Source organism: Ictalurus furcatus, chromosome 12, assembly GCF_023375685.1.
Source record: "Ictalurus furcatus strain D&B chromosome 12, Billie_1.0, whole genome shotgun sequence".
Lineage (NCBI taxonomy): Eukaryota > Metazoa > Chordata > Actinopteri > Siluriformes > Ictaluridae > Ictalurus > Ictalurus furcatus.
In genome coordinates, this window is record NC_071266.1 from 8,975,743 (window position 1) to 9,003,665 (window position 27,923).

Consider the following 27,923-nt stretch of genomic DNA (forward strand, 5'->3'; position numbering starts at 1 on the left):
TATATATATATATATATATTAATTGTATACTTTTGCATATGTAACATTAAAATATTCACTCTCACTCACTCTCATTCATTTACTTATCCAGTCACACACATTCTTGCTTACATATTTACTCACTCACTCCCTGTCACTCACTCACTTATTCACTCTCATTTTGTAATAACTCAACTTAATTACAAATTTATAAACGTATTCAATCAGTCCCACTTATTCAATCATTCATTCACTTCTACTTTCACTCACTCACTTATTCGTTCACTCACTATCTCACTCGCTCACTCAGTAAATTATTTACTCACTCTCTCATTCATTTACTTATTCACTAACTGACAAATATTCACTCACTCAATTATTCGCTCGCTCGCTTACTCACTCATTCACTCAGTCACTCAATTACTCCCTCATTCACTCAGTTACTCACTGTCTCACTCAATTATTCCCTTACTCAGTTACAGATTCACTCACTCACCCACTCACTGAATTACTTACTCACACAGTAAATCACTCACTCACTCAGTCACCCACTTAATTATTTCCTTACTCACTCAATTAATTTCTCAATCACTCACTCAATTAATTACTCATTCACTCAGTCACTCACTCACTTAATTAATTACTGTCACTCACTCATACAGTCACTTACTCAGGTACTCAGTCACTCACTCAATTACTCATTCAGTCAGTCACTCACTCAGTCATTCACTCACTCATGTATTCACTCACTCACTCAGGTACTCACTCAGTTATTCACTCCCTCACTCACTCCCTCACTCAGGTACTCACTCAGTCAGTCACTCCCTCACTCAGGTACTCACTCACTTACTCTCAGGTACTCATTCACTCAGTCAGTCACTCCCTCCCTCACACCCTCACTCAGGTACGCACTCACTCACTCAGGTACTCATTCACTCAGTCAGTCACTCCCTCCCTCACTCAGGTACTTACTCACTCACTCGGGTACTCTGTCAGTCAGTCAGTCACTCACTCACTCAGGTACTCAGTCAGTTAGTCACTCACTCACTCAGGTACTCAGTCAGTTAGTCACTCACTCACTCAGGTACTCAATCAGTCAGTCTGTCACTCACTCACTCACTCAGGTACTCAGTCAGTCAGTCACTCGCTCACTCAGGTACTCTGTCAGTCAGTCACTCACTCACTCTCTCAGGTACTCAGTCAGTCAGTCAGTCAGTCAGTCAGTCACTGTCACTCAGGTACTCAGTCAGTCACTCAGGTACTCAGTCAGTCAGTCAGTCACTCAGGTACTTAGTCAGTCAGTCACTCACTCACTCAGGTACTCAGTCAGTCAGTCAGTCACTCAGGTACTCAGTCTGTCACTCACTCACTCACTCAGGTACTCAGTCAGTCAGTCAGTAACTCAGTCACTCAAGTACTCACTTACTCATTCAGATACTTATTCACTCAGTCGGTCACTCACTCAGGTGCTCAGTCAGTCTGTCAGTCAGTCAGTCAGTCACTCACTCACTCACTCACTCGGGTACTCACTCACACACACACTCACTCATTCAATTATGTGTATTTTTTTCTTTCTTAGTCACTCACAGATAAAATAATAATTACATAAACAGAATAACAATATGAAATAAAAGTCTTTAAAATGTCTGCTCTTTGTAATTATTACTCAAAATGGTCATTTTAATTTGTCCAATACATCTTTTTTTCCCTCCTACTTGTGCATCAGGAGGATCCTCGAGCATGTGGTGTGTTTTTTTCCTCTATTTCTATTCACATATTGTTAATTATTAATCTGAAAATGAGATCTCATCAGTTGTTGATAAACATGCATTACTGATATCGCTGTTAAGCCAAAGGAACATTCATTGTTAAACTGGGAATAGCGAAAGAGGTTTAAAAACATGACGTTGTATTTGGCTTGCTGTCACCGTGCCAACATCATCATGTCGCCTGGGGAACCGCGTCCTCTTTTCATCTTTTCTAATGGACATTCTGCTGCATACCTGCCGTCACGCGTTAAACTTTCATCCAGCTACATTTAGGCCATCATAAATAGCAGATTAGGCAGAGCGGCATGCTTTAGACGCTCCCTATGGCCGTGCTTCTGCTTTAATGAAGCCATTTCCAGCCTGTGCAGAGAGAGAGAGAGAGAGAGAGAGAGAGAGAGGTACATTGATGGGAGAGATCTGTCATTCTTATTCCCAGTGTGTGTTTAATGCATGGAGCAGAAAGCAATGAACAGACCTGGACCTGTCAACACACACAGACACACACACAGACACACACACACGCACACGCACACACACACAACGTGTAACTTACATTTCCTCCCATCTCTCTTTCCTTGTACTTTACCTTTTTCCTCTCTTATTTTTTGTCCTTTCATTTTCCTTCCTCATTTCTCTATATCCATTTTCCCTCTTCCTCTTCTTTCCATCTCCTTTGCTTCTATTCATTGCCTATCATTTTCCTATAATCACCCTTCCTTCCTCCTATCCTTCCATCCTTCTCTTTTCATTTCCTTTCCTTTCTTTCTAGTCTTATCTTTCCCAACTCTTATTCTTCCCTCTCTTTTTTCATCTTTGTTTCCTTTATTTTCTTTCTCTTCCTACATCATTTCTATTGTCCTTTTATCGTCCACCATCTTTGCCTTCCTTCACATTTCTCATCTCTTTTACTTTCATTTCTCCCTTCTGTTTCTTATTTACCTTTCTTCAGCTTCCCTTCCTTCTTCCTCTTTTTCTTTTCCATATCTTTTCCTCGCCATACGTCCTCACCTCTCTATACCCTCCTCCTCTTTTTCAGCCTCTTTTATCTTTCCCATACACCTTTGTTCTTCCACCATAATTTAATTGCTTCACTTTTCCTTCCTTTTCCTCACAGCAAACAAACAGAGAAATAGAGAGAGAGAGAGAGAGAGAGAATCTGTTTAGATTTACAGCATACATTAGTGCAGCTCTCTTAGGGAACATGTGTCACTGTAACTCAATAGAAAATTCAAACTCATGTTCCCGTCTATCCAGAGAGCCATCGAACAGCCGCAGTCGATACAGCGGGACCCCGGGTCATTACAGAGCCCACGCCAGTCTTATTTCATTACCTCTGTCTCTCTCAAGAGCCATAATGACAGTTAACATCGCCTCACATCCCACAACACAGCTGAAAAACCTGTTCAAGAAAAAAAACATATTCAACCTGAAAATCAACGCATCATTCGATGACTCAGGTTTCTCTCTAACTCTGTCTCTTTCTGTCTCTCTCTATCCCTCTCTATCTCTGTCTCCCTCTCTCTCTCTGAATGTCTCTGAACAAATAGACAAATAGCCATAACAAACTATTGATTGGCCAAAGATCTTGTCAAAATATTATATTAAAACTCCTTTTAAATAAAAGCAAATATGTACATAATTTAAAATTTGCTAATTAAATTTGAACCCTATCAGTATGCCCCTACAAACACTGAACAAATTGTCATTTTCTTTCACAAAATATAACAACAAATAGCACTGTGGAGAACAGGACTTTATTACTTTGTTACATAACTCCTGGTCTTCTACAATTCCTCAACCTCAGCTACATCACTCAAGTTTCATTTTCATCCTAAACTGGACGCTTTTTCCAAGTGTCTAATTTGACTGAGTAAGGAAGCTAACAAACTTTCCAAATCAGGAAACTGTTTATACAGTGCTGCTTCTACTCAAAAGGTCCTTTGTGTCACATCACAGCCAACTTGCAAGCTCCATTTCCCAGAACTCACCACTACAAACCAACATGGCTCAAAAAAAAACTAATCACATGACCCACTAATCACGCACTCTTCTGATTGAACTCACCGGTTGCTCATTACACGCAAACATTATAAATACTCAGCAAAATAGAAATGTCTTCTCATGTTTAACTGCTTTTATTTCCAGAAAATATTTGTATGAACATAAAAACATTCAACAACTGAGACATAAATTGAACAAGCTTCACAGACATTTGACGGAAATGGAATAATGAGTCCCTGAACAAGGGGGGGGTCAATATCAAAAGTAACAGTTAGTATCTGGTGGCCACCAGCTGCTTTAAGTACTACAGTGCATCTCATCCTCATGGACTGAACCAGATTTGTCAGTTCTTGCTGTAAGATGTTAATCCACTCTTCCACCAAGGCATTTTCAAGTTCTCCATCACTTCTGAGGGGACACATGATTACATGTAATTTTCCACTGGAAGGACGATCAGCTGTCCTTCCTGTCTCCCTGTAGCACCATCTTATGCATCTTACATTACAGACATTGCAGTTTATTGCTCTGGTCACATCTGCAGTACTCATGCCTCCCTGCAGCAGGCCTATGGCATGTTCACGCAGGTGAACAGGAACCCTAGGTGTTATGACTCGAGCAACATATATTTTGTTTGGTGTGTGTTTTCTCCACTTTCACGTTCCCTCCGCTAGCCAAACTCTTAGGTTCTTGCTATTGGTTGTCTACCACATCAATCATCATCAGTCATCACTATGTCATCACATGAAGACCCAATCAGAGCACGATGACATTATATATAAACCCAGAAATGATGAGGAAAAAGGAGAGAGAGAATGAGGAAGACGATGATAATCATTGCTCGTTTGCTTACTCAATTGATGCTCAATCTGTTAATTGCTTTTGGTTAGTAACTCGAGAATCGTTCCTTGTACTTATTGTTGGAACAACCTTTGTTTAGCCAGTACAGTTTGGCCAATTCAAACTTCTTGTGAGTGTAGTTGCGAACTTCTTGTGTGGCAACAGAGATCTCTGTCCAGCCGAACAGATCTTCCACGACCCACCAGACCAGCGAGGAGTGGATAGGGTAGTATGTCATGTGACATACATGGTGCAGTACATAGAGTTCGAAAATGTATATACACATTAGGTAAAGAGCGGGTGCCATCATTTGTATTTTTCTGCTTATATATAGCTAGAGTGGGTTAGGTAGGGTGCTCCAGCAGCGAAGATTGTTTATTTTGGGGACATTAGTCAGGTAGGAGATGTGGGTATAGTGATCATTTTGTTTTGCTGATTTCTTTGATTTAGCACTGCTCATTGTCCCTCTGTCCTGCGTTCTGAACCTGTCCAATGTAAATAGTGGTTGTATAATTGCTCCCCTGTTAATTGTAAATATTTGTTACTTGTTTTTGTACTATTAACTGTAAATACTTGTATCATTCATATTTAATACAGAACCAAAACTTATTATTTAACATTCTTCATTTCAACACATCATACCTCAATAGTGGTGATTTCCTTTATTCCCTGCTTAAATTTATTTACTTTATTTTACTTTATAATATATCTATATAGTGTCTTACGGACTGTTCCACAGGTGCATGTGTAATAATAGTTTATGGTTCTTTGAACAAGCATGAAAAGCATTGTTTAAACCCTTTCCAATAAAGATCTGTAAAGCTTAATTGGAATTTACAAAATTATCTTTAAAATACAGTCTCCTGAAAAAGGACTTTCACAAACACATTGTCCTAGTATTCCTCATGTTGGTTTTCTTATTTTTCTATATATTTTCTATCCATCCTTCCATCCATCTTCTACCGCTTACTCCTTCTTCAGGGTCACGGGGAAACCTGGAGCCAATCCCAGGGAGCATCGGGCACAAGGCGGGGTACACCCTGGACAGGGTGCCAGTCCATCGCAGGGCAATATATTTTCTATATATTTCTATATTTCTTATTTTTTCTATATATGGCTTGGCGCACTGTGTTCCTTTTTTTTTTTTTTTTTTTTTTTTTTGAGATCCCAGCAAAGATAAATTATGTAGATTTTTTTTTTCAGTTGCTTTAATGATCTCCCAGTTTATTTTGTAATGTTTGATTACATCATCATTATTGACTAGTCATTTATTTTGTTTAAGTATTTGTATCTGTGAGCTTAGCCATAAGTATGAAAAAACAAGATAAAAAAAAAAGAATAAAAAATGTAGAAACTGATGTGTATATATGGAGGGTAATAATTGGTGAATTTAGGTTGATACAGAGTTGCATCTGAATATTCAAATGAGAATCGCCACAGTAAACACCACATCATTACCTCTGTCATTATGTATGCAAGAGACTCAGGAATGAATGCTAATATAAGTTGCATCTTACAAATGGGAGCTCCTATACGTATTCAATCAAAAGAGTTAAAAGACTGAACAACTGTGTGAAGCCGTTTCTTTTTTTGAATATCCCTGGGAAAATATCCTTAATTCAAACGTAGCAATATTATCGGAATTCTGATTTTCCAAATTCTGACATATGTTTTTGATTTTCCCTTTCTTATTTTGTCCCTTACAATACTAAAATTTTAAAATATATAATATCTATAAATATATATAAACATAGAACATAAGTTTTTCCACATCAGGATCAGTTAAAGAATCCTTTAGACTTAGAGGAGTCATTAGACTTAAAATTGTTTCTCAATGGTTATTTGAATGATTAAATGGTTCTAAGCTTCCTAAAAAAGTTCTATATGGAATAATTTATGAACGAAGTATTTGCTCAAGATTCCTGATAAAACATAAGGTTTCTCACAGATAGACCAATTAAATAACCCTTTAGTCCAACTATGATTGTGCTCTCTGATTACACTCTTAGAAACAGGGTTCCTCAAGGGTTATTTAGTGGTTAAATGTGTATAAGCTTATTAAGAAGTTTTCTTTGGAACCTTTTGGGGAAGAGGAACCCTTTGGTGTAGATTTTACATAGAACATTAAAATTGTCTCACAGAGAGACCAATTAAAGTACTCTTCACTCCTAGTAATGGGATAATAATAATAATGTTCCTCATGGGTTCTTTGGATGGTTAAATGGCTCTAAGTTTGTTAAATAAGTTCTAGCTGCCAGCTTTTGTGATAGAGACACCTTTTGGGCTAGATTCCAGATATAACATTTAAGTTTTCCCAAAGAGAGATCAGTTTAAGAACCCTTTAGACCAACTATGATTGTGCTCTTTGATTACACTCTTAGAAAAATGGTTCCACAAGGATTATTTGGGTGGTAAAATGGTTCTAAGTTTCTTAAAGAGGTCATAACATGATTTTTCATGTTTTCCTTCTGTTTGGTAGTGTAATGTATGTGTTCCCTTTCAAAGGGAACTCAATGTTGTGTGAGTTTCACACTGTGGGAAGCACACTCACACATAACCAGCATCTGAAGCTTGTGTAACATTATGCCTATTTATAGGCCTGCTGTGATCAGGTGACATGGGAATTATGCATGTCTTGTGATATAAGAACGGCACCTGTGAACCACGCCATCAGCCTTATGATCTTCAGTGAGACTGCATGTCAGTCATTTGTATAATGCTAACAAAAAGACTCTTCATTTCCTCTCTAGCTTTTCAAAAAAAAGAAAGAAAAATCTCTTTACTTTTGTCCCTTTTTTTAAAAAAAAGAGAAAAGGGTTAGGGTTAGGGTAAGGTTTAGGGAACTGTGTAAACTGTGGGTCTGGCCCCTGTGGGACACCAGCTCATATATTCTGGTCTCACAACTAAGTTTGTAGAGACCATGTTGAACGCTAGAGCACCATCCAGGTGGAAATTGTATGCGTTCAAGTGGCAGTTTTTTGTCACATTGTGTGAGGAATGTCAGCTAGACCCAGTGAACTGCACAATAGCTACAGTCCTGGAGTTCTTTCAAGGGTGTTTCTCAGCAGGGTTGGCTCCTTCTACAATCAGGGTCTATGTGGCCAGCGATTCCCCTTGTGATGGAGCCTCTGTGGAGCAATATCCTCTAACTTCGAGGCTTAAGCATGGTTTCAGGCAACTGAGGCCCATCTGCAGACCACACATACCTTCCTGGGACCTTTCTGTGGTCCTGGAAGGTCTGTCTGGTGCCCCATTTGAGCCCTTAGAGTCAGACTCTGAGAAGCTTCTGTCTCTAAAGGTAGCTCTTCTGCTGGCCCTAACATGTCTCAAGCGAGTAGTGCGTATGTCTGCTGCCCAGCCAGTAGTGTTGCAGGCTTTCTGCCGTCCGCCGTTCCTCACACCAGAACAAGAGAAATCGCACCTGCTGTGTCCAGTAAGGGTGCTCTGTACTTACGTCCACCACTCTGGCCAGTGGCGTAAGTCGGAGCAGCTGCTGGTCTACTTTGTCAGTGACAGTAAAGGTGATGCTGTGTCAAAGCAGCACATCTCTAATTGGATAGTGGAAGCAATCTCTATCGCTTATGAGGCATGTGTGAGCTTAACATGTCTCCATTAACTCCATTAACTCCAGGACTGTAGCTGTTGTGCAGTTCACTAGGTCTAGCTGACATTCCTCACACAATGTGACAAAAAGTTGCCACTTGAACGCATACAATTTCCACCTGGATGGTGCTCTAGCGTTCAACATGTTCAACAGTCTCGCTATGCCTCTGGGCATTAGGGCTCATTCCACTAGGAGAGTCACCTCCTCAATGGCTTTGTCCAAAGGGGTACCCTTACAGGATGTGTGTGCTGCAGCAGGGTGGTTTACACCACACACATTATTTCGATATTACAGTCTGGATATACATTCCACCCCAGGCTCGAGTGTCTTACAGTGACTCTCTGCCTCGGATCTTTTGAACAGGCCATGCCCTCAGTATGATGGAGGGGTATTCTAGTTCCAACAGCATTAAGCTCACCCAATGTCAAGTTCCCTTTGAAAGGGAGTGTCTGGGTTACCCTCTTCCCTAAGAAGAGAACAAGACGTTGCGTAGCTTTGTCATACTGCTGCATGCCTGTGAATTGCAGCTTCACTTCAGATAATAGAGGTTGATGGCGCAGATCACAGGTGCCTTTTTTATATCACCTGACGCACTTAATTGCCACATCACCTTATCACGGCAGGCCTATAAATAGGCATGATGTTACACAAGCTTCAGATGCCGGTCACGCACGAGGTCACTTCCCACAGTTAAGCTCACACAACGTCTCATTCCCTTCTCAGGAAACAGGGTAATCCAGACGTTTGTGCATGCATAAGCTCTGCAAAGTCCCAAAACTCATATTTTCCCCCAAAGGGATTAATTCTATCTAACAGGGACACTGCTCCAAACACGTTGTTTGAGGTCCAGATTTACTTCTGTAACATGTCTACGTCACAGTGTGCACTATCAGCATAATCCTGCCCAAAGGTATCAGAAAGAAAGAAGGCGAGGGTTCAGTGATGTCATGATATGAAGTTGTGATGGATGCAAATGCAGATTTTTAAACATTTAATACCAAACAAACAAAATACAAAAGACTCTACAACTAGGATACAAAACACTGTGGCAAAGACAAAACACAGTAGCAGAGACAAAGGTATAGTTAGACGACGTGAGACAAGGAAGCAGTGCAAACAGTGGCTATATATAGGAGTGCTTTTTTACCAGAAAGTGATTCAGGTGCAGGTGGTCATGTGACTGATGAGTACGGTGCAGTGGCTGCTGGGAACTGAAGTCCAGAGTTCCTTCCCTGATACATGACAGAACCCCCCCATGGGCACCTCTTCCGGAGCGCCAAAATACACTCCCTCCCTCTGGCGGTCCTGGCCCCCTGGGCAAAATGTCCCCAGCTGAACCAGAAGACTGAGCGGCATCCTCAGCGGAGCAAGAAAGCAAAGCGACATCCTCCGTGGAGCAGGTAAGCAGAGTGACGTCCTCAGTGGAACAGGTAAGCAGAGAGACATCCTCAGCAGAACAGGAATGCAGAGCTATGTCCTCAGCTGGGCAGGAAGGCAGAACTTGGTTGTCTGTGTCAGCAGACTCGGGCATGATATCCCCGGCCCGGCTTGAATGCAGAGCGATGGCCACTGCACAGCCAGTGGGAGGAACAAGGCTCAAGGCGGAGCCTGAGGGGGAAAGTGACATTCCCCATGATGCTAGAAGGGAGAGTGCCGCTCTCAGCATGGTTCACAGGGGGAGTGAAGTTCTCCGTGAGGCCAGAGAGGGGAGCGAGGTTCTCCGCGAAGGCCAAAGGGAGGAACGATGCTCTCCGCGAAGCATGAGGGGGAAACGATGCCCTCGGTGGAGCAGGAAGGGGGAGTGACATACAGCATGAAGCAAAGAAGAGGAGCGACGTCTTCAGCGGAACATGGAGGCAGAGTGATGTCCTCAGCGAAGCAGGATGACAGAGCAATGACCTCAGCCGAGCAGGAAGGCAGAACTACGTCCTCAGCCGAGCAGGAAAGTGGAGCGAAGTCCTCAGCCGAACAGGTAGGCAGAACGACGTCCTCAGCCGGGCAGAAAAGCAGAGTGGCTTCCTCAGCGGTGCGGTAAAGCCGTGCGATGCCCTCAGCGGAGCAGAAAAGCAGGGCAAGGTCCTCAGCGGAGCTCATAGCGGAGCAGGCAAACAGAGCAGAGCACTTGGGCATGTCGGGACGCGGAGCAACGTCCTCTGTGAAACAGGAGAACAAAGCGGAACACTTGGGCATGTCAGGAGACAGAGCAACATCTTCAGCAAAACAGAAAAGCTGAGTGGCAACCTCAGACGAGCAGGGAGGCTGACTGACATTCTCTGTTGACTCGGTTTGCTGGACGAGATCCACAATAGGGGAGTGAGGGTGGGAGGTGGTTCCAGCCCGGTTAAAAGGCTCCCACTTGTACAGGGACTCCTGGACCCTGAAAAATTCTGCTGCATCCATGGGTCGGTCTCACGTTCTCTCATGATACGAAGTTGAGACGGATGCAAGTGCAGATTTTTAAACATTTAATACCAAACAAACAAAATACAAAAGACTCTACAACTAGGATACAAAACACTGTGGCAAAGACAAAACACGGTAGCAGAGACAAAGGTATAGTTAGACGACATGAGACAAGGAAGCAGTGCAAACAGTGGCTATATATAGGAGTGCTCGTTTACCAGAAAGTGATTCAGGTGCAAGTGGTCATGTGACTGATGAGTACGGTGCAGTGGCTGCTGGGAACTGAAGTCCAGAGTTCCTTCCCTGATACATGACATACATTCAGGTGCCATGTCACAGGGACACTGTGTGTTTCGGTGCCAAAGCAAAACCTTGTTTAGTCTTCCGAAAACAGACGAAATTAGGAATCCGTGGTTACTGTTTATTTATAATGCTGTTCCTGAGCAGTACAACCCAAACGTTTGTTTGTGCACAGCTCATTTTGTGGAGGACAGCTTCCTGGACAAGGCAGGCTACACACAGTGGCTACTCCTGAAAAGTGGGGCAATTCCCATTTTTTCGGACAATCTTGTGCTTCTGAATCAGAACCTGTAAGTGTGTTTGATTATTTTATGGCATATCTGCTATTGACTGTTCACAATACAAAATGGAGTTTTGTATTTGACAAATAATGTTTTAGTAAAAATGTTTTTTTTAAAAATCATGATCTGACCCCTTTAAAGAAGTTCTATTTGGAACCTTTTGTGATCGAGAAACTCACTGGTCTAAATTATATGTAGAACATTAAGGCTTTCCGACATACAGTCTAATTAAAGAACCCTTTTGACTTATTATAATTGTGCTCTCTGATTACGGTCTTAGAAAAATGGTTCCTCAAGGGTTCTTTGTGTGGTTGAACAGGTCTAAATATTCTAAAGAAGCTTTTGTGATAGACAAACTGTTTGGTTTAGATTCCAGATAAAACATTAAGAACTTTCTGATCACACTGTTGGAATAAAGGTTCGTCAAGGGTTCTTTTGATGAATAAATGGTTCTGAACTTCCTTAAGAAGTTCCTCAGTGGTCCCTTATGTGTTAAGGGTCCCTTAAGTTTTTGTTGTTGTTGTTGTTGTTTAAATTACACGCTTTTCAGAACATTTTTTAGGTTATCATTCCAGAAACTTTAGGTTCTTTTTCTCTAGATTGTTCACCCAGTCAGGTTTACAAGGTGTTCAGAGAACAACATTATGTCAAACATAAGGTACAGTGTTGTATGAATAAATGTAGAAACTTTTGTACAATGTTATTGCATCATGTCTTCATTATTATTTTTTTAATGTTACAGCCTCAACTTCGTAACCTTGTGTTACATATGTTAGAAATTAGTGAAGGTTCTGCTAAAGTTCTGTGTGAGCTGGGAATATGCATAATGTAATAGTTGTGGGAAATTTGTCAGTTTGTGAACATATTGCACCTTTGTGACATTTAGTCACCTAATGATATATATATATATATATAGAGAGAGAGAGAGAGAGAGAGAGAGATAGGAATTATTTCAGTTAAATTTATTTTAGTGGTTGATACTGCAGATTTAACAGAGGCTTGCGCACACACACACACACGCACACAAACATACACACACACACACACACACACACACACACAGCTCTACTGCACCAACAAACAAGCTAATTAGAAAAAAAATCACAATGATGCAAATGGCTGCTGTTTGCCTTTGCTTCTCTATCACACCCATCACACTGAATTGCACACTCTATCACACACACATGCCTTCAAACACACACTCATTTAATATGACATACTGAGTGAATTGACTTGTCACGTCTCCAATGAGCTCCAGCAAGCCGCATGAGCTGATCGTGTGACCGTTTGCCCTCAGGTACAGCGGACAGTGAGCTCTGGGTGGCAGCCAAGCGCAGCATCTGTCCACCCGGATTGACCAATAAAAGCACACCATTCTCATAAACAACAATATTCAGACAAATGGAGAGCAATGAAGGACACATTCATATCCAAATCCACACACACACGACGACGAAGGTCATCGGCAGTCCCTTCGGCTCAGCCAGTGCAGTAATTGTCTCTCTCCTGACAACTCTGCTGTGAAGACATTGAACACTACGTGAGGGAGTATTTCTGTGTGTGTGTGTGTGTGTGTGTGTGTGTGTGTGTGTGTGTGTGTGTGTGTGTGTGAGAATGATGTGAAACGATCCGGTTTTAAATAAATGATTCAAACACAAGAGGAAGGTAATGCCACTTATGCTATACTTCTCAAACTTCTCTCTGCCAGCGTCGTCTCTCTAGGGACAGCTGGGGACCTGCCCCTGCACCTTCACATGCACATACACCCAAATCTATCACACACTCTAATGATCCCCGGCTCGGATATGGCAGCCGTGCCATCGTCGGCCAGTGGTCATAGGTGTGTATGAGGGTCTCGAGAGTGCCACACTGGCCTAATGCGAATTTAATGACCTGGTGCTGCTGAATAAATGACAGGGACGTGGGCTGAAGGTGACAGTCGCTCAGCTTTGGGGACTTTATTCTCCTCATGTTTTATTAAAGTGATGAGAACGAAAACCTGGCGTTCATGCCCGTTTATTAGGCAGGAGTTGCCTAGAAAGTTGCCTGGAACCCCACGACACAAATTGTTCTCTTATGGTCTCAATGGTGTCATCTTACTGTACTGACACATTGTGTCATGAGGAAATCGCTCAGACAAGGCTGCCACCACTGAAGAAAATTCAATTACCCAAGCAGAAATGACTTGTCAGATTTTGAGTATGGACTGAGACACATTTCTTGGCATCATGCTCATCTCTGAGCTTTTTGCTTTCCTTTGGGCATCAATTTAGAATACCAAAATTAACCTAAAAGATAAAAGTTTGTATTATATACGACAGGTACTGTATAGAGAGATTTATAGTTTTATAGATTTATAGATTAATAGTTAGATATGTTGTTTTGAAACATACACAAGACAAGTTAGTTCTTGTTATCATTTACATTATAGGAATGATATCAGGCACAAAAAAAACGCAGCTTGTAATTTTAATGAGAAGCCAGAAAGCATAAACTCCTCTCTCTAAAAGTCTTTTTGTTTGGAAACTTTGTAAAACAATGTAACTGACACTCGAGACTCTGTCCAAAAATGTTAAATAAAGGTCACAAGACATCGTCATCATCACTACATCAACAATTATACATTTTCTTGGTTAAACAACATTTGTGTATTATTATTATAAAGAGATTTCTGAGGACCTCAGAAAAAGAGTTGTTGATGCTCAACAGGCTAGAAAAGGTTACAAAACCATCTCTAAAGAGTTTGGACTCCACCAATCCACAGTCAGACAGACTGTGTACAAATGGAGGAAATTCAGGACCATTATTACTCTACCCATGAGTGGCTGACCTCTTAGTTGTGTAATAGTCTTGGAGGTCATAAAGGAGCCAGTGTTACGGTACCGCCGGCAGATGGCGCTGTGGCGACAATGTGCACGAGCGGCTTGAGAGCGCGCACGTGCACATGATTGAAGTGCGCATGGACGCTAAAGCTGTGTCAAATGTTGCCAGCTGTCGGCAATCAAGAGACTGGTTACTTAAACCCCTTGCGTTGCTGCGCACATCGCGCGACATTAACCTAACATCAAGTAAAGTAAAGTAAAGCGGAGAAAGGACTAATGGTGTAAGGACTAACAGAGAAGACGACGGAATGAATAATGGTGCCAGGTTGTGATGTTGCCATTCTCTGTCTGTTTTCCTGTTCCTTAGATTACGCTTTTCTAAGAGTGTGTATGCCATGCCAGAGTTAAGATTATGTATGCCCTGTCCTAGTTAAAAGATGTGTTCATGCTCTAGTTGAATGAAGTGTTCATGCTCTAGTTAAATGATGTGTTTTCAGCCACAGTTAGATGTGTTCATGTCTTAGTTTAGAGAAGTGTTCCTGCCTAAGTTAAATGTATGTTTGGTGCATGAGTTAAGCTACTGGTTCTCGGCATACGCCTGTCCTAACTTTTGTGTTACACGTTTCATCCCGAGTTGAGGGATAGGTTTTTCATTGTAAGTCTTCAGCATAAGTTCAAATAAAGACTGTACTCCTGCACTTACTTCCTGTCTCCAAGTCCTGTTTTGTAACAGAATGCCGCGCCAAACCGTGGAAGTAGCAAGAGAGCTCCTGGTCGGGAGATGCTCGGATTACTGGCCACGTTTCCTCTCAGTCCAGTTTCCACAGAGGACGGCCACCGAACTCAGGAACCGCAGGAACTGCGGAACTGCAGGAACTGCCATTCCTGTTCCTCAGCCAGGTGTACTTTGCCAGCCTGGCGCCCCCCAAGCCTACCAAGAAACAGTGGCTGGGCTTCCTAGTATCCCGGTTTTATGGCCCGGCCCGAGATTGGGCAGAGCAGCTGGCCCGTTCAGGGTCCAGTGCCCTCCATGATGTCACCCAGTTCTCTGAACGTTTTCTGAAGGAGTTCTTGCAGCCGGGGCAACTAAACCACCTGGATGTGCTGGAGAGGGGAATCGAGGTGACGGACAAGGAGAACTGCCCATTCCACCTCTATTATGCATGGCTGGACCAGATTGAAGCAGCAGCTTCGCCTCAGGTTCCGGTCAACGTGGTGGAGAGGACGTCTAGATGTATGTCTGAGGGCTGCGGGAAGGAGACCAAGCTACAATGCCCTACCTGCAAAAATCTGGGTCTCCAGGAAGCATTCTACAGCTCAAAGGAATGCTTCAAGAGTAGCTGGCGGGAGCATAAACAATTACACTGGTGAGCCCGTGCGGAGATCCAGCTTGAGGTCAACAGGGCGACCTCAGAGCTCCCGCCAGAGGTCAACCAGGTGACCCCAGAGCCCCAACCTGAGACCTGCGGGGAGGTCTCGGCTCCAGAGCTCCAGCCCAAGGTTAACCTGGCAACCTCTGGGCCCCTGTCTAACTGTCTCAACTTGGCGGCCTCAGAGCTCCAGCCCGAGACCTACGGGGAGGTCTCAGCTCCGGAGCTCCAGCCCAAGGTTAACCTGGCGACCTCTGGGCCCCCGTCTGAGGTCAACTTGGCGGCCTCAGAGCTCCAGCCCGAGACCTACTGGGAGGTGTCAGCTCCGGAGCTCCAGCCCGAGGTTAACCTGGTGACCTCTGGGCCCCCATCTGAGATCAACTTGGCGACCTCAGAGCTCCAGCCCGATACCTACGGGGAGGTCTCAGCTCCGGAGCCCCAGCCCAAGGTTAACCCGGCAACCTTGGAGCTCCAACCAGAGACCCACAGGGAGGTCTCTGCCACTGAGAAAGCTGCCCTGCTGTCCTGTCCTACTGAGGAAGCTGTTCCACTGTCCTGTCCTGCCGAGGAAGCTGTCCCACTGTCCTGTCCTGCTGAGGAAGCTGTTCCACTGTCCTGTCCTGCTGAGGAACCTATCCTGCTGCCCTGTCCTGCTGAGGAAGCTATCCTGCTGTCCTGTCCTGCTGAGTAAGCTGTCCCACTGCCCTGTCCTGTTAGGAAGCAATCCTGCTGTCCTGTCCTGCTGAGGAACCTGTTCCACTGTCCAGTCCTGCTGAGGAAGCTGTTCCACTGTCCTGTCCTGCTGAGGAAGCTGTCCCACTGCCCTGTCCTGTTAGGAAGCAATCCTGCTGTCCTGTCCTGCTGAGGAACCTGTTCCACTGTCCAGTCCTGCTGAGGAAGCTGTCCCACTGTCCTGTCCTGCTGAGGAAGCTGTCCCGCTGCCCTGTCCTGCTGAGGAAGCTGTCCTGCTGTCCAGCCCAGCCGAGGAAGCTGTCCTGCTGTCCAGCCCAGCTGAGGAAGCTGTCCCGCTGTCCAGCCCAGCCGAGGAAGCTGTCTCGCTGTCCAGCCCCACTGGGGACATCGCCCAGCATTCCAGTCCCACTGAGGACGTTGCCCAGCGTTCCAGTCCTGCTGAGGACATCGCTCAGCGTTCCAGTCTTGCTGAGGACGTCACCTAGCGTTCCAATCCCGCTGCGGAAGGTGCCCCGAGCTTCTGTCCCACTGGGGGTGGTGCTCCGCCTGTCTGCTGCCCGACGGAGGCCGCCCTGTTTTCCGATGCATCAAGAGACAGATTACACAGCGGCCCATGACCCCCGTTGGAGGGGGGTTTTTGGCACTCCAGGAGGAGCGCCTTTGGAGTGGGGTTCTGTTACGGTACTGCCAGCAGATGGCGCTGTGGCAACAACGTGCACGAGTGGCTTGAGAGCGCGCACATGCACGTGGTTGAAGTGCGCATGGATGCTAAAGCTGTGTCAAGTGTTGCCAGCTGTCAGCAATCAAGAGACTGGTTACTTAAACCCCTCGCGTTGCTGCGCACATTGCGTGGCATTAACCTAACTTCAAGTAAAGTAAAGTAAAGTGGAGAAAGGACTAATGGTGTAAGGACTAACAGAGAAGATGACGGAATGAATAATGGTGCCAGGTTGTGCTGTTGCCATTCTCTGTCTGTTTTTCTGTTCCTTAGCTTACACTTTGCTAAGAGTGTTTATGCCATGCCAGAGTTAAGATTGTGTATGCCCTGTCCTAGTTAAAAGATGTGTTCATGCTCTAGTTAAAAGATGTGTTCATGTTCTAGTTAAAAGATGTGTTCATGCTCTAGTTAAATGATGTGTTCATGCTCTAGTTAAATGAAGCGTTCATGCTCTAGTTAAATGATGTGTTCATGCTCTAGTTAAATGAAGCGTTCATGCTCTAGTTAAATGATGTGTTCAGGCCACAGTTAGATGTGTTCATGTCTTAGTTTAGAGGAGTGTTCCTGCCTAAGTTAAATGTATGTTTGGTGCATGAGTTAAGCTAGTGGTTCTCGGCATAAGTTGAGGGATAGGTTTTTCATTGTGTCTTTAGCGTAAGTTCAAATAAAGACTGTACTCCTGCACTTACTTCCTGTCTCCAAGTCCTGTTTTGTAACAGCCAAGGTAATGTCTAAGCAACTAAAGTCCTCTCTCACATTGGCTAATGTTAATGTTCATGACTCCACCATCAGGAGAACACTGAACAACAATGCTGTGCATTGCAGGGTTGCAAGGAGAAAACCACTGCTCTCCAAAAAGAACATCGCTGCCCCTCTGCAGTTTGCTAAAGATAATGTGGACAAGCCAGAAAGCTATTGGAAAAATGTTTTGTGGGTAGACGAGACCAAAATAGAATTTTTGGTTTAAATGAGAAGTGATATGTTTGGAGAAATGGAAACACTGCATTCCACCATAAAAACCTTATCCAATCTGTGAAACATGCTGGTGGTAGTGTCATGCTTTAGGCCTGTTTTGCTGCATTTGGGCCGGGACAACTTGCCATCATTGATGAAATAGTGAATGCTGAATTGTGGGTCATGCAGCAAGACAACGATGCTAAGCACACAAGTCATTCTACCAAAGAATGGTTAAAGAATAAAGGTAATGTTTTGGAATGGCCAAGTCAAAGTCCTGACCTTAAGCCAATACAAATGTCGTGGAAGGACCTGAAGCAGTTGATGTGAGGAAACCCACCAACATCCCAGAATTTAATCTGTTCTGTACTGAGGAATGGGATAAAATTCCTCCAAGCTGATGTGCAGGACTGATCAACACTTACTGGAAATGTTTAGGTGCAGTTATTGCTGTACAACGGGGTCACACCAGATACTGAAAGCAAAGGTTCACATACTTTTGCCACTCACAGATATGTAATATTCTATCATTTTCTGCAACAAATAAATGATCAAGTATAACATTTTTGTCTCATTTATTTAATTGGGTTCTCTTTATTTACTTTTAGGACTTGTGTGAAAATCTGGAGATGCTTTAGATCATATTTATGCAGAATATAGAAAATTCTAAAGGGTTCACAAACTTTCTTGCACAAATGTAGGTTATGTGGAATGTTCACCATACAAGTCCCTGAAGGTGCGTCCCAGATCACATACTTATGCACTATTCTATGCCATTTTGTACTATAAATAGTGTGAGTGGAGTGTTCACAGTGAAAATTCCAACAAGAAGAAGTGCACTTCAAGTACCCGGATGATGCACTTATTTAACAGAAAAAAACGAAGTGTGGAAGGTTGGACACTTGCACTCAACAGTCACAGTTTTGCTCATGTAGCAGAAGAGAAAATATTTTCAAAAAGGCCAATAGCACTCCAGTGGACAAGACATCTTACAAATTATTAGTTTTTGTTGTGTGATTTACTTTTCAACATTTTAAAATTTCACACTATGAAGGTAGGTTTGCATAGGTCATCTACCAGGCTTTGTTATTTACCTGCTCTAATCTCACATTCCATGCATGCCATCGACTGGGAAATGACTTATACTTCCAGTTAATAAAATAAAAATGTTAGTGTTCCATTTGAGAAGATGCTACCATTCTAAAAATCATACACTAGATGGTAGAGTGTATAGTGCATAGTGTAAGTGCATCGTGTATAATACATAATTTGGGACACAACTTGAGTATGAGCTGTTACTATAGAATGAGCGCATTAATATAAACCGCTCATGTTACAGCTTAAACTACTGTCCAAGCCGTGTGGTCAAACAAAAATAATGTACATCCAATAAGAAATTCAATCAGATTTGAAAATTCAGTTGTGTTCATTTACACCAGCGCAGGCTGCAAGTCTAATCACAGATTTGTATTTGTGCACTCAATCTAATATGGTATAATTTCTATAGTATTGATACTGATATGGTGATGTTTTATGTGGGGAGGCACCGGTGACTTAGTAGTTAGCACATTTGCCTCACCATCAGGGTCGAGGGTTCGATTCCTGCTGCGACCCTGTGTGTGCGGAGCTTGCATGTTCTCCCCGTGCTGCAGGGGTTTCCTCCGGGTACACCGGTTTCCTACCCCAGTCCAAAGACATGCATGGTAGGCTGATTGGCATTTCCAAATTGTCCATAGTGTATGAATGGGTGTGTGATTGTGTGTGTGATAGTGCCCTGCAATGAGTTGGCACTCGTCCATGGTGTCCCCCTGCTCATGCCCCGAGTCCCCTGGGATAGGCTCCAGGCTCCCAGTGACCCTGTGTAGGATAAGCGGTACAGAAAATGGATAAATGTTTTATCTGAGGAGACATTTATTTAATCTTTTGGAAGGAGTCTCCAGTGCCAGTTTTTCATAACAGAAAGATAAAGCTGTAACTTTCTTGGTAACATGATATGCTGAATTTTTTCTTAGATAAATATAAGCAACTGTTTATAGCTGTTATACTGTGAATGATAACAAATACTATCACGTTTCCCAGACATTAAACCTATGCATAAACGTGACATTTATTTCTTAAAATAAATGTAATAAATGTTTCAAAGACGATCAGATTTTATTTGCTTATTTGTTTGTTTTTGTTTGTTCATTTATTAATGAACGTACACATTCTAAAATGCTTCAGTATGGGTCAAATTAAACTTTCTTCCACCACTACAGCCAGTCATAAAGATACATAGCTCTTACTTGAGCTAAGACACAAATACATATTTATGTCCAGCAAAAGCTTGCTTTCATACCAATACAGGAAGCATCACCCTGCCATAATGCTTTCTTCTTCAACTCTGAATTAATGCTTAACTCAATTAGGATTTAGGCCATTAGGGAACATTAGAAGAGTGGGAGAGCAATAGCTCAGCTGCTGAATGCTCTCTCAGATAAGTCTAGTCCTGATTTACACACTCCAGACTCTGTGATCTGTCTCTGCGCAAGAGCACATGATGGTAAACGTCACAGTGTTGCACTGTAATTGAGATGCTCGAGCACTTAGTGCCAGGTCTTGATGTTTTCCTCTGTCCCAGAGACATTCCAAGATTCATAATAAGCCAGTAATTTATTTATCAATGATGAAATAAACGCACGGAGTTCATTATTGGTCCCCAGTATATTCACATGCCGAACATGTAATCGCCTTAAGGCAATTAGGCACTTCGTAATGAGGCCAATCCAGAATTATTGCTCCTTTTGGAACAATGTATATACGTTAGCTGTGTCAGAAGATGCACACACACCACATAATGTGTGTAAAGTGTATGGATAAATCTTCCCCCCCCAACGTTAAACATTCTCTAACATCTCTCCATTTGGGGTTTATTTCATGTCATTTTAAATGAGTCCTTTTCCTTGGCTGGTTTGTCAATCAACCTGTCAGTCAACTTCACTGGACAAGATGAGTTATTATTACGGTAATGGGAAAGGAAAATAATCTGTTCAAGCAGCAAATAGCCTTAGAAAGTCTGCCAGTGGTTAAACTCCAAACCAGTAAGATATGCTATGTTCGTGACAAAGTGAGAACTGGGAAGTTTCAAAATTTATTTTAAAATTCTCTAAAATTATAAATTCTCCACATCGGAAACTATTTTGTGAAGTCGTACTTGACTGAAGTGGAATTTTTGGGATATGCTAAGTGCTAAGTATGAAAAAAGACATTAACATGTTGTAAACCTTTTGAGTATTTTTGAATTTTTCATTACATTTGTAATTTACACTGAAAAAATAATCCTCAGAACAATGTATTTAAATTAAGGGTGGAATTTCCACTTAAGTTTTAAAAAAAAAAAAGTAAATAGGTGTATAATGGCAAGTTTATATTAAACCCATTAAATAGAAATACTGTATGTGAATTTATAAACTTAATTTATTGGAGTAACATGGACATTATATTAATATAGAAAAGCTACATAAGGTCATCACTTTTTAGAGTGTAGTTGGATCATTTAAAGGTTCGTTCATTTTGTGTAAGATTGTGTTTTTAATTAAACTGAGAGTTTTGTTTTTCTTTAAGATATTACAAATAAATTAGCTTAGCTTACATCGTAAATCTACTTTGAAAAATTAAATTAGCATTCAAATCTTCTCAGTTAATTTTATTCTGTTTATCCCCCCACCTTAAATAGTTTTGGTCGTGTGATCAAATCTCTAGTCAAAAAATAAATGCACTGTAAGACCCCTTGCTAAAGCTACCAACATAATGTTAGCTAACATAATATCTAGCTAAAAGAGTAGAGTGTACCTGTGTTGGTACTCTACTATACTGCACCTTACCATACTCTCCGATTGACTTTGATGTATTGGTCATTGTACTGAAGAGCTAACACTGGCTAATGTTACAACAAATAGGACTGGGAAAACCTTCCCAATTTTACATGAAGTTGACAGACAAGCTGATTGTAAGTGATAACAGGTGCAAACTTGTTTCGTGGATATTCACAACATTAAATGTAACTAGAGTATAAACAGCTAAAAAGTATGACGTTCTTTAAAAAAAATTAATTTTAAGCAAATCATCAGCTTCGGGCTGGTAACATTTAATTCAGCTTTGCATCAGGTTGCACCCCACCAATATGTTATTGATTATTTTCCTATACAGTGTGTATAGATGTTCCCTTTACTTAGTCATCTTTGTTCCTATATATTAGTTCCCTGTCCATACCAGTTCATCCAGTGGTATTACAAATGGCACTTTTATGTTGGCCTACAACATAAAATGTAACAATAAAGGGATTAAAAGTATGATGTTCTTTAATAAATGAAAATAATTGTTGGCAAACTGCTATGCTATAAGTGGAATAACATTCATGCTGTTATATGAAAATAATCAACTTCTGGTTGGTTACAGTTTTGCAGCAGGCCACTGCTGATTACTTTCTTGTAACAGCACACCCTCAAACTATTTTATTCCTCTCAATGCTTATTTAGCCATCTTTGTTCCTATACTAGTTCCTCTGTCTGCAGATAAACATCCGGCACAGATAAAGCGCCCTGTGGCTAAACAGTGACCCTGGTGTTTGACACTGTAAATAATTTGTCAATCACAGATGCTTATGGCTCCATTTAGTGACGGACGGCCATCAGACACATGGCACAGAACGTGTTGGGGCAGTGCCCTCGCCAAGGCTTTATCCAGTCGAGTCCATCGTTCAGCCGTTGCTGTGCCCTCCGTATGCCCTCCGGATGAACACCTGCCTGGCTGTGCGACCCTGCCCTCCTCTCTTTCGCCTGCCTAATGTTGATGAGCTCTCAGCAGTACAGCAGGAGAGGCCATTTCACCCCTCTCAAGCCATTAACGCCGCACTAATGCCCCTTCCTACTGCTACAACCAGCGCAGGCCTGATGGATGTGTGTGTGTGTGTGTGTGTGTGTGTGTGTGTGTGTGTGTGTGTGTAAGGGGGGAAATATGAGATGCTGCTCAAGGTGGAGGTCTCGTGCTGTGTGTTTTGGTGTGGTTGCAAATTTGTGCTCATCTGTTATGAGTGTCATGAATAAATTCCCTTGGATGTATTATATTTCACTTTATACCACAGTGCTGTCGAATTCTCAATTTTGATTGGCCAGAAGGTGTTTATAATTTTCTATAACAGCAGTTCTGACAGTAGTTCCAGCTACAAGGCAAAGCACAGGGTTATATTAAAGTGTTTTTTTTTTTCTAATATGTTATCGGTTCTATAGCAACAGTTAATTCATGTGGACTTTAAAATGGACACTCAACATAATTTAAGCCTTAAAATAAAAAATAAAAAATTGTGTTGTTATTTAACAAAGAAAAATGTTTCTTTAAGGAGGCATTTGTTTATTATTTGTGGAAGGAGGCCTCACTGTCAGCACTTTGTAACAGTCAAAGTGTGTTTGTAACACACACACACACACACACACACACGCACACACAGGGAGTACAACCCAGCCCGGCCTGTTTTTGCATAATTATATAATTAACAAACTCAGTTTATTTAATGTGCTCTGAATACATTAGGTTAACTAGTAGGGCATAATTATTACTAATTAATTACAGAATAAATAATAATTACTTGGCAAGGGGCTTGGCATCAGTGTGTCGGTGTACACATGTAAATAAGTGTTATCAATTATGTTTTGGTAATTAAGTTTTCTGGGCTGCATTGTTGCTGTTGTTGTTACTGTACAACAACGAAACATTTATAATAAAGAAAGAGGACCGATCAGTAGCAACAATGATCAGCGCATTAGATAGGACAGTATTAAGAGTAATCACAGCATATGTGTTTAACCTTTAAGTCAGCATGGCGGAATAATAAACAGTCATAGCTCAAGCAAGAGAAATATGTCAGTGTCTTCGCTAATACATCGTCATTAACCTTGTCAAAGAGCCGCCATAGAAAGAATGGAATCTCATGCAAAGGCAAAATCTGTGAAGCAACCAATCTTTTTTTTCCGTCTTAAGAAGTCAAGGACAAACTGGAAATTACTTGCAATGCTTCTCCTATACCCCACTCTGCTCTTGTCTACTCTATACTTTCTTATACTCTGGACTTCAGTAAAAGACAAGGTACGTGGCGTTCATATGGTGCCGATTATCATCCACAGACAGAAAGCAGAAAACTGAGGAATGATGAATTCGCTCACTTATCCGACGTCCGAATGAAATATGAGCACAGATAATAATCAACATTTAGTCCTGCCATATGCTCGTGATGTCCTGCCAAGCGCTTAGGTACAAGGGCTCTGAGCGTCGAGGTGAGATTTAAAAATTGCCCCATTGTGAAAAAAAAAACGTTACATCGAAATGTCATTTCTTGACTGTCAGTCGTCTCCAAAAACGTCCTTGCCTATATTTATTTGAAATGATCATTACACTGCATTGATAAGTGGCTGCATTGTAGGAGTTGACTGATTGCACTGAGTCACATCTGTTGGCTCAGCTCTCTAATTAGAGCTCCCAAATGCTTCTTTGTTCAGTAGCACTGCCAGATTTTTTCCCTAAATCTGTCAAAGTTAGCTATATGATGACCCATGATTGTCTATTTTGCTTGTCTGTTCACTTATATTGTTCGGTGAAATATTTACTGTTAACTCATCATTATGTTGCATTGTGACAATATAGTAGACACTATGTATGTAAAAACAAAACAAAACAAAAAAAAACTTAAAGTTAAGTAAAAAAAAATATATTATGTGTACATTATCGGTGGGATTTACAGTTTCCGGTTTCTCTGTAGCATGGCAAACAAAAAAATTTTTGTCCTAATAAGTTCAAGGGTGAGGAAAAGAGGGAATCTGGTGAGGGAATGACTGTTTATATGTAGCTACTATAACATAACTTCTTTCGCAGACTTTCAGTAATGTTAAATGTAACTATAAATTCTGGGTTCCATTCCCGCCATGGCCCTGTGTGTGAACTTTGCATGTTCTACCCGTGTTGCGGGGGGTTCCTCCGGGTACTCCGGTTTCCTCCCCCAGTCCAAACACATGCATGGTAAGCTGATTGGCATGTCCAAAGTGTCCGTAGTGTATGAATTGGTGTGTGAATGTGAATGTGTATGCGATTGTTCCCTGCGATGGATTGGCACCCCATCCAGGGTGTACCCCGCCCTGTGCTCCATGCTCCCCGGGATAGTCTCCAGGTTCCCCGCAACCCTGAAGGATAAGCGGTATAGAAGATGGATGGATAAATGAATAATAATAATAATAATAATACAACCCCAATTCTGAAAAAAAATTATATATATATATATATATATATATATATATATATATATATATATATATATATATATATAGTGGTGCTTGAAAGTTTGTAGAATTCTTTTATATATCTGCATAAATATGACTTAAAATATCATAAGATTTTCCTACAAGTCCTAAAAGTAGATAAAAACAAACCCAATTAAACAAATCAGACAAAAATATTATACTTGGTCATTTATTTATTGAGGAAAATGATCCAATATTACATATCTGTGAGGGCAAAAGTATGCAAACCTCTAAGATTAGCAGTTTAATTTAAAGGTGATATGCTAAGTATTAGGCCACATTTACACTACATTGTTGAAGTGACCCAATTCCGATTTTTTCCTCCCATGTGGCACAGATCGGATATGACCCCTGAACATGTAAGCAGGAAAAAGAACATGGATTCCAATATTCTCAGATCTGTTTCAGGCCTCATTCATATGTGGAAATAAATCTGATATGAATCAGATATGTTCATTTGCATCTGGCATGTAAGCGGACAGATCGAATACTCCCCTGTCAATGCGAGTCATATGTCATTAAAAAAGCGATGGCGGCGAATGACGTCAACTCAGGTGGACACCAACCTTGAAAATACAACTCTCAACAAGGGCTTTCTTCTTTTTCCCTCCGCCTTAAGAAGCCGTTTTTTTGCTTACCTTTAAATATGGTGCGGAAAGCAAAAGCTTGTATTAAATTTTCATCTGGGTCCATTGCAAATTGTGCCATTTTTACTTCCTTTTTGTGCCTAAGCTTCCGGTAACGTCTACCTTGGGTTGTTTCACGGCGTGTATAGTGTAAATGCAGATATCGGATATAGGTCACTTTTAAAGGAAGATGTAAGCAGGTCATCAAAAAAATCAGATATAGTCAACAATCGGAATTGGGCATCAAGATCTTCAGTGTTAATGCAGCCTTAGAGTCAGGTGATTTCAATCAATGGGATGACAATCAGATGTGAGTGAGTGCCCTGTTTTATTTAAAGAACAGGGATCTATCAAAGTCTGATCTTCACAAGACATGTTTGTGGAAGTGCATGATGGCATGAACAAAGGAGATTTCTGAGGACCTCAGAAAAAGAGTTGTTGATGCTCATCAGGCTAGAAAAGGTTACAAAACCATCTCTAAAGAGTCTGGACTCCACCAATCCACAGTCAGACAGATTGGGTACAAATGGAAGAAATTCAAGACCATTGTTACCCTCCCCAGGAGTGATCAACCAACAAAGATCCCACCAAGAGCAAGACATATAATAGTCCACAAGGTCACAAAGGAGCCAGGGTAACATCTATGCAACTAAAGGCCTCTCTCACACTGGCTAATGTTAATGGTAATGCTAATGGAATACATATATCCATCCATCCACCCATTTTCTATACAGCTTATCCTTCAGGGTCACAGGGAACCTGGACCCTATCCCAGGGAGCATCGAGCACAAGGTGGGGTACATCCTGGACAGGGTGCCAATCCATAGCAGGGCACAATCATATACACATTCACATACTACAGACACTTTGGACATGCCAATCTGCCTACTATGCATGTCTTTTTACATAATGTATGCAAATGTACATATATATTCAGTCCCTCCATGATTTTGCGATCGGAGAAATTAACACAAAATCAAGCAAAAACTTGCAAGTTGTGGGAAAACGCTGTAGAATAAAAAGAGGACTGAACCTTGCTATTACTGGAAATAATCAACTTCAGGATGGTAAGAGTAACTACACTTTGCGTCAGGCCACATCACAGCACCCTGTCGTTGATTATTTTCCTATAGGAGAACAACAACAAAAAGGCAGGCTCATTGGCAGATAGTTTAGCATTGTACAGTGTGTGTGTGTGTGTGTGTGTGTGTGTGTGTGTGTGTGTTTGTGTGTGTGTGGAACACTGCGAGTGCCCTTCAAACGTTCTGTGTGAATGTAGTCGTTGAGAGACAGTCCCCGAAGCACCGTGTATGCCAACTCTCCAGCAGTAGCAGCATTAAGAGATTGGGTTTGTGAAATGCCGACAAAATGCCTCTTGGACATTTGTGCTGAAGGTAAACAAAACCGCTGGCAGCCGAGCCAATCCCTCTGCCCACGGCGCTGTCTTCATCATGACAATGCCAGACAGACAGAGATGTAGAGGGAGAGAGAGAGAGAGAGAGAGAGAGAGAGAGAGAGAGAGAGTCTGAAAGCTTTGTGCTACTTTGGAGATCTGGCTCCTGAGAAGGAGTTTCACTCAAGTGTGTTTTTGTGGTTTTCTTTTTTCTCTTCCCGAGAACTCTCTGCTCGATATTCCATCAGAGAAATTGTTGGCACCATGCAGTCCAACTTGGCAAATTCATTAAGCGCTCAGTAAATTCATGAGTATTTGCTGAGCTCCTCATTCAGGCAGACAGATACAGAATAAAGCTGCGTTCACAAGGAATATTTGGATGTGTTGCTGTTTTGTCAACTGTATAAGTATTCACCCACCCAACCCCCAACCCCCCTTGAACGTTTCCACATTTTGTACTGTTACAACCTGGAACTGAAATGGACATAATTTGAATTGTACATCATGAATTTACACATAAAAGCCCAAACACAAAATCTATATAGTTAGTAAAGGTATTTCCCAATACAAAACCTTAAAGTTGTGATTGCACTCCCAGTATTCACCCCCATTGCTATGAAACCCCTAAAGTAGTGTGCATTAGATGTCACATCAATAGTGGAAGTTAAACTGTGTGCAGTTAAAGTGTCTTGTGATCTCAATATAAATACACTTGTTCCTGGAAGAACCCAGAGTTTGAAAGAGAACACTGTACCTAAACAAACAGTCTCATTACCACATAGCAATTAAAAAAAAAAAGTTTTGGAAAAGAATTAGAGTTACTTAGGAGGTCATCCACCAAAACTCCT